Here is a 12,294-nt window from a genome sequence, read left to right as displayed (position 1 = left end):
GCTCTGGGGCCAGGTGCCACAGCAGGAGGGCTCCTCCTGTGCTGTTAGCAGCCGCTTCCCGCCAGCACTCGAGCAAACCCCCAGCCTCACGCTTGCTGGGATTTGCCCAGATCCACTTCTAAGGGAAAGCGGCAGCAGCTGAGGATGCAAGGTATCACTGGCATCTGTCCTGCCGGTTGTGCGGCTCCCGGGGGGTGTGTGGGCACCTCCATCCCGCAGGAGAATCCCGCAGCAGGGGGAGGCAGCGTCAGCGGGGAAGGGGCTTCGGGTTTCACCAGACCCCAGAAAATGCAGCAGGGGGGACGTTGTTTGTTTGGTGCCATGCTCTGTCAGTCCTGTCACTTGCAGAAACAGGTTTGGGTCTGCTTTTTTATTTTTTATTTTTTTATTTTTTTTCCCAAAGTTTGATGAAGATGCAGTATGGGCCAATGCAAAACTTTATGCATTTGGGCCAAATTTGGTTGGTTTAATAAAGGGAGGTGTGTTCTTCCTTCCGAAGCACTGATACGATTAATTCTGACACTTCCGAAATGAAGCATGTGGCTTTTTCAAGCTAGGGTCACAGAGATGGTGCTGATTGCAGCACCAGAGTGGGAGGGCTGCCATCCCTCTGCAGTTGCTTTTAAGTCTCTGCCTTTCTGGTCCAGTCTTTACCAAGATGCCTCTGCCTGGGGGTTTCCTATAGCCCAGGGAGCCAGGTGCTCCTTTTGGAGGAGGGAGATGCTGGTTTAAATCCAGGCACCGAAGTAGAAGATCTTCCATATGCTAGGGGAATGAGCAAGCTATGGAGCTGTTGGATGCAAGGGTCAGCACCACTTCTTCTGCTCTGTCTCACAGTGTGCTCCCTTTGAGACTTTTGCCTTTTGCTGTCTAAAATGACTAAAGATGCAATTACCTTGTTTCCCATTTTCCTAGTAATTAAAAAATATATCTACTTGGGTTTTTGGTTGTCTAGGAAGGACCTTCATTTTCCTCTTATGCTTACGGTATGTCCACCAAGCCCCACACACTATAACGAGTGCCCAAGAAACACTTTGCTGCTCCCAGCGTATCTGCAGCATGTTGCACAGTGATCAGGAGGTAAAGCCTGCTACTTCCAGTGCAGGTTTGCTCAGAAGGGCTCAGGCCAGTGGTTTCCCTCTGGGTGCCTTAGGCTGCTCGAGATAGCAGTCATAGGGAGGGCCCAGGGGGAGCTTGCTTTCAGGCAAGGTGTGCAGCACTCAGCATACAGACAGTATTTACAATTACCTATTTTGGTCTCTTCCTGGAGCATTTCTGCTGTCCCGTACCTACTCATCTTCTATCGTTTCAGCTGTCTGACATGTCCTTCGTTTCCTGTGATAAACTCCTGTCTGACACCTGTTGCTGTTGAGCATTTGCAGTGTTTCTCTGCTGAAGGTTGGGTGGCTGCAGTGTCAGCAGGAAAAGCTGTAAGCGTGTGCGCGCCATTTGGCAAGCACTGAGCTTTGAGAAAGATTGCAACGGCTTGGAGCTGTGCCCTGGTACAACCACCTACTTTGTTTAGCTGATAAGTGGGAAGTGATCCTATTATCCAAAGTCACAAGATGCACAGGGAATTCCATGGAGAAGCTTGTTGAAACCAAACAAAGGAGGTTCAGTGAACTACAGAACCAATACGTGAGTACGGTGGTTTTTCCTGCACTAGTGAGGCTGTGAAACTCGTTGTCAGGGGGACTACTTAAGGCCAAGAACATAACAAGATGTAGAAAGGAACCAAACATTTAGGCAGTTATCGGAGTTACTCTAATTTGTAACAAGTTTGAAAGGAATATATAATCCATTTCACCACAATAGGCTTTTCATGAAGTGATAGAGGCTAATTACATCTTTCCATGTCAAGATGCTGCGGAGGTTCTTGTGCTCTCTTAAACGTGGGATTTGGGGTTGTAAGAGAGATTTCTGCCTTGGCCAGACTGCTTGTCTGCTTTGATTCTCCCATGTTTCACCACAGGTTTAAAGTAACAAGCTGGGGATTTGCTGCCAGCAAATTCTCTCAAGATCTCAGCTTCAGGCTACAATGCTGACAACATGCAACAAGGCACCAAATTATTCTACCAGTGATTTGGCTTTGTCAGTGCAAGGTCCTTTCAACACAGAAAAGTGAAGCCTATTCCTACCTGAGGCACTTGCAGCTACATGGCACCCTGGCCAGCTGGGGAAACTTAAGGGGAAGAGTCTTGCTCAATAAATGGTGGGGTCAGCGTGTTCAGAGCTGTCTTGGTCAAAAGAGGTCTTCTACGCACGTGTGTTTATGGGCACATGGCTGTGCATTCTGCTGGATTTTGTCTGAGGCACCATAACGGGTGAGTCTTCCCCAAAACCCTTTGAGACAGCACATTGCCCTGTCCTCGGACAGGGAGGGGACAGCGCAGGGAGGTGACCGCAGGAATGTGACCAGTGAACAGTGCCGGCATCACAGGACTTGCAGGTGGTGGGAAATAAGGCAGTGACGAGTGAATGGCACGAAGGTTGGGTTACGGGCACAAGTGAAGGGCTCTGCTGGCTCGAGGGAGGCGATGGGCGTGCCGAAGGAAGGAGGATTTGCCTTTTGGCTCCTCCAAGTGCTGCGTAAGGCACTGATACCCTAGGCTGTGCCTAGGCTGTCAGTGGTGCAGGCTGAAGTCAAATGGCTTCAAAGGAGCAGGCAAGGGAATGGATATCTGAAAATACAAGCCTGCTGTGGTGGATTTGGTTACGGGCAGCCTGAGAGAGTGCGTTTGCCCTTTACCTGCATGGGGGATGCTTGAGAAGGGTTGGGGGAAGCATGCTTGTGCCCCGGGTCAGGAGGGAGGGGAGGCACCAGCTGGTGTGCCACATATAGCCTGCGGCTGACTTAGCACTTGTGCCCAGTCGCCCTCCCTCCCGCTCAAGGTTTTCTAATTCTGTCCCAGACGATGTCAGCGTCCCCCAGCAAGCGGCGGCGAGACATACAAGGCATTCCTCACAGAGCTCGAGAGCATCTCTGTGCCCACAAGGAGGGCTGACCGGGGAGAAGCAGCTCCCTGAAGGAGGTGCTGGGCTACTTGGGGCCGCCTCTGGCTCACGTTCAGCCTTGTAGAAACCTTCCTGACACTGCTGTTCTTGGGGGAAGAATTTGAGTTGCCCAAGAGCACTTTGCAGTTTGCTTTTCACTGTCCCATAAAACTCTGTTATTTTTGGCCTCCGTGGCTGTACAAGGGTCTGTTTGTAGATCATACAGCAGCTCTGAAGTGCAAGCACCTTGGCTAAATGCAGCCACACTGTGTGAGCAGCGCTGTGCCTGGCTTCTGCTGGGCAGAGGCAGGATGTGTACATCGAATTCGGCCAGGCAGGACTCCTTACCACAGGCCCTGAGGAGTGCTGTGTGGTTTTAGATGTGGAGATTAAGCACTGCGTGAGACACTAATCCTGGCACACTCTCTCTCACAACATACGATAAAATCATGCTGGTGCTGCTTTGGGCAATCAGGATTCCTGGTCCCGAAACCTGTGTCTGAGCTGCAGATCTCACTGCCTTTCCCTTCTTCCCTCTTCCTCAGGACGCGCAGCAGAGGAGTCACATTACTGCTCATTTAAATGAACCGTGCCTTTCTCAGATCCCCTTTCAATAATCTACTAGGAGATGGAATGGCTTCAGCCTTGGAAAGGGCACTGAAAGATAGCTGATATAGGGCACAGGGTCCCTGTGTACCTGCGTTGCCTGGAAATTCTCAAAGTGACTTATGGGGCAACAACCTCTTTTCTTTCCCTTTTTTCTCCCTCTCCTTTTGGACATAATTTGATTTTGGGGAAATCTAGTGTTGGAATCTTGATCTTTCTTCTTTGGCCATTAATAAGCTTCTCAATGACTGGAGGTATGGACAGCCTTCAAGGTCTGCAGCTTAGAGATGCGAGCATCACTCTTTGATCATACACATGCTGTCCTCATCATTGACATCCTGTCTCTGCCAAGCATGCAGTCTGCGTTTGCTTAAATATTGCCAAATGTCCAGGCTCTCCAAAATGTGCTGGGTACACCAGAACGCCCCATTTTCTAACTGTATGCACGAGTTTTAGAGTTGAGATGGCCCAGCAAGAACGAAGCTGTAGGAACTCAAAGTTTTCAGTTATTTCCATGTCTTGCAGTAAATACTTCGGATTTATGGGATCTATATGGGTTTCAGATAATACTTAATGCATTTTGGATCATATCCCTGAAGATGATGCTCTTCTGGGAGAGAAGGTTATAGAACTATGCTATCAGGTGATGGATTGTATTGTACGTATCTCAGAAAGTCCTTTTAAGGGTCTAACTGCATTGTCATGGCTTAATAAGCTTTGGCAGAGATCCATGGAAGTATTGTGGACATAACCTGTGCCATGGTTGTCAGACTGGACACGAGTACAGCGCTTGGGGAGCAGCTCCTTTCTCACAAATCACTCAGAGCGTTTCTGAGCATCCCGTGTGCCTTCTTAACGTGTCTGTTGCTGCCTGTAAAGTAGCTGTGGCAGAGAATCGGCATGGAGACATGGAGCTGATGTTTTGCTTGGGAGCTTTTGAGATTTGAGGCTATTATTTTGTGTCTGGTGGCAGGGCATTGCCTGCTGGCACCCCGGCTGTAGCAGCCCTGTACAGTTGACGATATGCCTTTTGGTCCAGTCTTTTGGCCACCATCATTGTCAGTCTGGTGTCTATGGACTTGCTTTCTCCCATAGCATCAGCAGGTGCTGTCTCATGGCACCTCTTACCTTGCTGGGATTTTCATTCCCACTGTCTGCCCATAACTGGAGAGGCATCCACCAGCCAGCAGGTAAAGTAGCCTCCCTTCAGAAATGTCATGGGAGGACGGTGTGGGTCCCTTAGCGCTCTCAGTGCGAGAAGGGAGACTCAGCAACCCCTCGTGCTGCCACGTGGGGGGACAGAGCATGCAGCGAGCTGCTGGGTGCTTCTGATGGGCAGCAGGGAGGTCTTTGTCTCAGCACTGCCACCGATTCCCTGGGCAAACCCGTTCAGGTCACTTAAAACTGTCTGTGATGGAGCTTGGCCTTTTGTACTGTGCATGTAGCACCTCTGCATTCCTTCTGCGTGTGAAAACTGACCTCAGTAAGGCTCTGAAATCATCATGTTGGAGCTGCGAGCCTCTTTCTGGGGAGCGAGAATGCATATGCGTGCAATGCCTCTTCTTCAGGATGTCAAGTCGCTATGCTGGCTTTCTTTAAATAGCCTGTTGGTTCTGCACCCCTTATTTAGCTGTAGGGAGACGAGTGACACGGTGATGCTCAAGAATGTCATTTTGCTTCTCGTGTGACCGATGAGATCAGAGGTTGTTAGCGGGAGATGTACAGTGACCCTCCCCGAAAGTGCAGCTGGATGCAGGACCTGGAAACCCAGCGGGGTGAGGCAGGGTGTCAGCGCATGGGTGCTGAAGGACCAGGGGGACCCTCTGGCCGTGGGGAGCACCTCAACCACGACGAAATCTTCGTGTGACAGTGCTTGGCAGCCAGCGCAAGCTGCCTCTGCCACCACCTAGAGCCCTCAAGCATTACAGTGAAAGCTGCCGTCTCCTCTCAGATACAGGTATTCAGGGCTCTGGCGGTCCACCTGCAGGGTGCGATATGAGCAAAGTTTCAACCTGAGCCCCTTGTGCTTGAATAGCTGGCCCCGAGGTGGTTTTTCCTGCTTGTTAAACTTCTGTCAAAGTCAGTCGCTTTGCAACATGAGATGGCTTCAGAGCTGCCAGCGAGCGGCTGATGACATACTTTATGAAGACTGTTACCCCCAAAGGTAGTTCAGGAATGCCTGTTATTTTTATTACATACTTTTGTCCCAAACTCATCTCTCTCAAGCAGCTCCATTAACTCAATAGGGTTGCAACAGTTTGCTGCCGGGTGCTGTTCGCATGTGTGCAGGTGCAACTTCTATTTTTAACCCTTTCTCTTATGAGCTTATCTTCTTTTTTCCTAGAGAAATTTCAGACCAAAGAAGTGGAAACAAGTGCAATGAGTGCTAACACTGATTTGGATGAATGTTTGCAGAAAGAACAGTTTGAAATGACAGTGGTAAGTGCAGCATAGAAGTTATTGCTTTTCTAGTTTTGGGGCCTCCAAAGTAAACGTGAGACATCAGATCATGGAAGGTGATGCTGCCACACGAGAGTTGCCTGACACAAAGTCCAGCCCCACAACTTCTTAAAATCGGTTGTGCCACCCTTTTTGTTTAGCAGTGGTCACATTGAAATTATTTATCTGTTCATTTTGGCAAATGAGCTTTAGTTTCTGGATTTGTCAAGGATGGGTAATGGTAACTATTCTCAGTGTAAACTCTGGGCCATTTTGATTAACTAGTAGACTACGTAGTAATTTATTTCCTGCAGATTCGTCATTAGTTTTCAGCAAATATTGTGAAAAAAATTGTGTAAGGTGAATAGACTTGGTAAAGACTTTTGCCAAAGAATATAAGACATTTCAACTAAACTGAAGCAATTTAGAAATTCAAGTGACTATTTTGTAGTACTTTTATTCATATTCATACAACAACGTTGTCCATTAAGGAAGGAATTTAGAGGGTTTTGCAAAATTCAAACAAGCTTCCATCTATTGTGTAGAGATGAAATGCCGGTTTCTGGTATTTATCTGCTTTTCCAGCAATAATCTAGGGTACCTGTACCGTCTCAAAGGAGCAGGAATGTTTTGCAACTAACGTGATGAAATGAAATAAAGTTAGTTTCAACATAAAGGAGCTTCCTCTACTGTTGCAATCGCAAATGCCTTGTGGCTTTAGCTTCCCCGGGAGGAAGACAGGATGATCCTGTGCTGGCTTTGTGCTCTGGGACGTGGGATCGTGTAACCTTTTTGTCTCCAGGCGTTGCATGCAGTGTTTCTGGCTGACGGGTATTGGCTCCCCTTTATCTGTGACATGTTTTGTTGCCGATTCCTTGTGGCAAGTGGAGTTGGGTCTGTTTCCTGGTAGATGTCTAAAATAAACAATTTAGATAATGTTTGAATACTTTTAACCAGTAATAACATGAAGCCATATGTGCTGCAGTGAACTCAAGCCAGTGCTTCTCTTTCAGAAAATATTATGAAATCATTTTGTTTGATTTGCCATTGTGAACATTACGTACAGATGATGATTAGAGGCACTTGATTAATTCTTCTCTTATTGTGCTTACGTAAATTGGCAGGGGCAAAGGAGATGGCTTTCACAAATCACAAGCTTTGGAAAACTTAGTGTTTGTATAATGGCCATGTAAAAAGATGTGTTCTCCTAACTTCTGCTTTGTTCCCTGCAATGAGTGTACAGGATTTCTTATTATGATAAAATCCTGTTGAAATAATTAAGGCTTATGAAAATCAAGACATCTGGAAATCTGTCTATTGCTAGGGGTGGAACTTGGATCCAACCTTCATGTTGTCAGATGCATCTCCCAAGGGATGGGAAGCGCTGTAATGTTGGCAACCTCCTGCCTGTTCCTCCCTTCTCTCTCTTCCCATTTTGAATGCCATTTTCATACACCTTTTACAAGATAGCTTAATATCGGGGGAGACAGCTGTATTTTTAATACCGCCATAGTTGCTATCCTGAGAGGTGCGAGGCTGGAGTGTCATGTTTGTGCCTGCTGTGTTTGATAGGAGTTAGAGTTGGGGAGTCTCTCTCTTCCCTTTGTGCTTTTTGTGATCTTAAATCAATTGAGACTCTAAGCCATCTTAAAACGTTAGCTGGGGCTTATGCTCTTGTGGAGCATCACTGTGGAGATGTCCCCAAGAAAGCTTCCAGCAGGGATGCAGTCCCTGCTGGCTTTACTTGGCATCACCTTTCATTTTATTTTGTCAACCTCTTCCGGTTCCCTTTTGTTGTCATTATGGATGTGAGGTTTTTATCTCCCTTTCTGAAAGGTTCAATTTCCACAAGGAGTTTTGTGTAGTGTTGTTATTCTTTAAATATTGTTACAATGATAACTCTCAGCCTGCTGTGGGCTTTAAAGTTTACCGCAAGCGTGCTGCTTGTTCTCGGCTGCACGTTTGCTCCTCTACCTGAGGGTGCTGAACACTGAAAAGCGTATCTGGCTTAGCAGATCTTCTGCCTGCATACTAGAGCTAATACCTGACGTTTCCCCAGTTCCTAATTAACTTAACAAGTGCATTTTGTCCCACGGTCCTGTCCCTTCAAAGCAAAGGAGAAACCCAAAGCTGCAGCATGGCTGTGAGCGCCTGTTCCCGCACTCTGTTCACTGGGAGGAGAGCTGCTGCAGCTGGGGGTTAGACAGCTGAAGAAAAGAGTCCAGCAAGAAGTGGTAATGGTAGCTCTTGGGACAAGAAGACATCTGCCAGGAGGAATGTGTTGTTGGCAGCTGCGGGCTGCTCTTCTCCTCTGTGCACTCTGGTGCAGACCTGCTTTCCCTGTCACCCTTTGCTCAGTAATGAGGATGGTAATTGTTATTTATTGGCCAAGGATTTCAGCAGTTGCAAGTGATTTTCTGAGACCAATTTTGTCGTTTTCAGAAAGTGATGAACATTTTCCCCCATTAAAAAAAAAATAAAGCAGCCTCCTTTCATGGATTTTTAAGTTGAGCATCTTCCAAATCAAGGTGTCTCAAATCACTTCACTTTGAAACTGTGTTACTATGGGTGGGTTTCTGAAGAGCAAGCAGCAGCTGACTCTGCTCCTAACAAGGTCTCTGGGGCCACAAGATCGTGTAGTGTGCTGTACATTGTATGCTGCATGATTAGGGTTCAAATTAAGGAGACAAAGAACCTAATGGGAAACCTCCATGCAGGGAGGATGAAAGCAAAGGTGTAAATATGGTTGAGCAGTCTGGTAGGTGGGTTCAAGGAACAGGGGAGAGCTCGAAAAATGTTTGAACAGGGTTGTGGTATCCAGCTCACTGAGGTGGTGTCACTTGCAAAGACTTGAATGTTGCACTGATGGGAATGGTTTAACTGGGCTCTGGCACACCTTTCCCCTCTGAGCTCTGGGGAACAGGGTGACCATGTCGTGGGGCCTGAATTCCCATCCCAGTGCTGTCATGAGACAAACAAGTGCTCAACCCCTTTGGAAAGCAAAGATGGGGGATTTTTTTTTTAATTTTATTTCCAGTGCAGTTTGGGAAGAACACTATTCAGTGTGGCTTCCAGTTCTGCTTCAGGGTCAGAGGAGACTCCTGGTAAAACTTCTGTTTTTTTTGGCATTCATTCATGTGTTTCCACCTTCTATATGTTCCTGACAGATGAAGCTTTTCACCTTCCCAGGGCCACTACAAACTGCCAGTTGGATTTCTCTGTGTTGTCTTTTCTCCCAGCCCTAATTTCATGCCCATGCAAGACTCCCAGCCCTGTGTCATCTCTAAAGGTTACGTCCAGTGATTTAGCTGGAGCTGAAGCAAGCATGCCCAGCAGCTAGCTGGGGTGCCTGGCCTGCTGTGGAATAGATGGCCAAGACATCCCCGCTGTTTTTAATAGCTCTCTGACAGTCTTGGCCAGCAAATGTGGCACATTTCATTATAACTTGGTTTTCATGCAGGCAGGTGACCTTTGGAGCAGTTAAGCAAAGCACCTCTCACCGTCAACTTTCACAGTCCTTTTAAAGAGCTGGTGGCAGCTTCCTTGCTGCTGGGCTGTGCACTCCCTGGGGTTCATCCAGGGCACGGGCTTGCACTTGGGCAGAGGACAGGGTTGTGTGATCCACATCATAACAAATCCCAAGTCCCTGGGACCTGCCTTCACAGTGCACATCTCCTGCAGGCCTCCAGGGCTGGGCCATGCAGGGTTGCCTGCTCAGCTTTCCCCATCTAGCTGCGCTGATAGGCATGGTCAGAGAGGGAGAGAGGAGTTCTGCAGTAGTGGGGGGCTGCGAGACATGGGATGCTGCTCTCTTTGTCTCTGCGTGGCTACTGCAAATCTGTCAAACACCCCATTGCCACAGCTGTGCCTCGACTGCAAAGTACAGGGAGAAATCGGTGGCAGTGTGTGATGAGAACAGATCAACCAGAGGAGAAATGATTCAGATGTTCCTTCACTGGGGAAATTAAGCACTTCTATAAACATTTTTTCCCCCAGATATTATCTCACAAAGTTTGGAAGGTGTAATGTTGGAGACATGCTATTAACTTTGCATGACTTTCAGTTTTATTTGTATGTTTGGCTTACAAGGTTGTGACTTCTTCCTCAGCAGCTTTTAAGCACTTGGAAAATGCTATACAAAAGTTACTACTTTTCCTAGGGCAAATGCAAAGGAAGTATTGCCAGATTCTAAGCTCTGACTGGGGTCCCTATGTTACATACCACACCAAGAAATAGTGAGAATCCCTTCCTCAGAGGTGCTGTAAATTAAACTAAAACAAATAGGAGAAAACTGAAGCAGAGAGCAGCCAAATGACTTGCTGGAGGAGCCCAAGCTTGGCATTTGCAGACAGAGGACAGAGATTTGTCTGCTGAGCCCCAGTCCAAGGTGAGGCATGTTTATGGGAACATGCTCTCAGGAGCAGCTCTCAGACATCTCCTTCAGCCCCTGCTCTTTAAGTTTCCTCCTTTTGGTTGAAACGAAGATTATAGAATTGTCAGGGCATCACATAGAGGCTTTGTAGGCTTGAGTCCAACCCTTTGGCCTGAACTTCCTAGGTGGACCCAAGCAGACAGAGGTTTTCTCCCAGTTCCTAATGGAGCTCCCCAAACTACTTCAGAAGTGGTGTGGGATTCCTGCTGCCTCTCCTAGCAGCTCAGGAGCCATAGCAGGATGGCATGTGAAACTTTGGCTATTTGCAACTATTAAACGCTTCAGCTTTGTCTGCATGGACACAGCATGAACCTTTTACAATAAAAAGTGTGTCCCAGTCAGTGCATAGCTTCGGTACAGCCCCTATTTCTACTGCCTGTGTCCTGCAGCGGCTCCTGTTACAGATGCAGAGGATCTGAGATTACTCAGAATAAGGCAGAATTAGGGAAGGAAGGCACAAAAGCATGGAAATTCATGTGTCCTGGCTTTAGAAGTGAACCAACCTGTGATCAAATAATATATCTTATTATAAAGCACCTCATACTAAATCTTAGAGCGAGAAAAGCAAGGAGAGGATACTGGGCCACTTCTTTTCTTGCTATGAGGAATGTCTCTTTGTTTCCCCCTCACTGCTACCTCATGTCACAAATCAGGACAGTGAGTGCTAACAACTTTGCTCCTCCATTTTACAAGGCAGTAACTCAATACCTGGATTCATAAATTTCTCAGAGGAAGGCTGGGTGGCTGTTGGTATGAATGAATTAGATTATTGCTGATGAAAACCACGGAACTGGAACTATTGCTATTGTGAAAATAATGAGAGGGGGAAAAATGCTTGTCTTATTTTAAATAGGATCCCAGATATCAGATCTGTGTGCTTCCAAAACCCACAGTTGTTAGTACTCATTTGGGATCCCTACATCAGGCTCGGTCTTTTCTGTATGTTCCTAAAACACAGAGTCAGCCTTGCTGGAAAGGGATATTCCCCAGCTCTGGGGGGTGTGGACCCCCTGGAGTTCACCCTCTGTGCTGTTGAACACTGGGGGTTCCCAAACACTTCCACTGGCAACTCCCTGCTCTCTATGCAGAGACCAGCTTCTTGCAGATGAATTTGTCAGGCTTGTAAATGCTCTGGGCTGTGGTCTGGTGGGGAGGTGAGTCCTGTTCTGGGAGATGGGCTTTGTCCTCTTTCCCAGAGGGAGAAAGGAGCTACGAATCCCTAATGAGGGTATCCTGGATGTGGGATGTGCTCTCAAAGTCTGTGACTTTCTTATGGTCTTTTAGGCTTTGTCTTCTGCAGTCTCGCTCTCATTTTTTCAGCCACCTGTAAAATCTTACCAATTTCTTCCTCTCCGCCACCAGGAGCATCACTGGGGCCACAGAGGTGGCAACATCTCAGTGGCAGAGAAAGTGCTAAAAAAAAACAGCCCCAAATAAACCCGGGGAATGGGGAAACCCCTGCAGCTAAGAGGTGCTCTGGGGGTCTCCTGCAACGAAGCTGCTTGCTGGTGCCGTGGTCTCCCCCTTGCTGGCAGAAGCATGCCTTAAGGAGGGAGCAGCTATAATAAAACTTGGCCAAGTGGTGGAAATATGATCGACCCCTCAATTAATCCGATTAGAGCCAACAGCCATTATGTGGAACATTTGCTCCTGCCCCGTACGCAGCTGCATGCCGTAGTGTAACTATTTATGGGCCAGGCTCCAACGGGATTTATGGAGGATGAAGCCCTACCAGCAGATTCGATTACCGGCTGAGATCTCTGCAAATGCTGCAGCAAACTGCAATGGCCGCAAAGTGTGGGCTGCATGACGTGGGTCCTGCT

At 47.6% G+C, this 12,294-nt stretch overlaps 1 long non-coding RNA gene across 3 annotated transcripts in view; it reads left to right on the top strand.

Moving 5' to 3' along the window:
- Positions 1 to 12,294, top strand: part of LOC310901789 — a 58,498-nt gene that overhangs the window by 30,964 nt on the left and 15,240 nt on the right. For all 3 annotated transcript variants that reach the window (XR_014586158.1, XR_014586159.1, XR_014586160.1), the window contains exon 4: positions 5,945 to 6,039. This is a non-coding gene — a long non-coding RNA (uncharacterized lncRNA). The remainder of the gene's footprint in view (positions 1 to 5,944; positions 6,040 to 12,294) is intronic.

This window comes from Anser anser, assembly GCF_964211835.1.
Source record: "Anser anser genome assembly, chromosome: 6".
In the NCBI taxonomy this organism is placed as follows: Eukaryota; Metazoa; Chordata; class Aves; order Anseriformes; family Anatidae; genus Anser; species Anser anser.
This window is presented reverse-complemented; position numbering and strand designations above follow the sequence as displayed.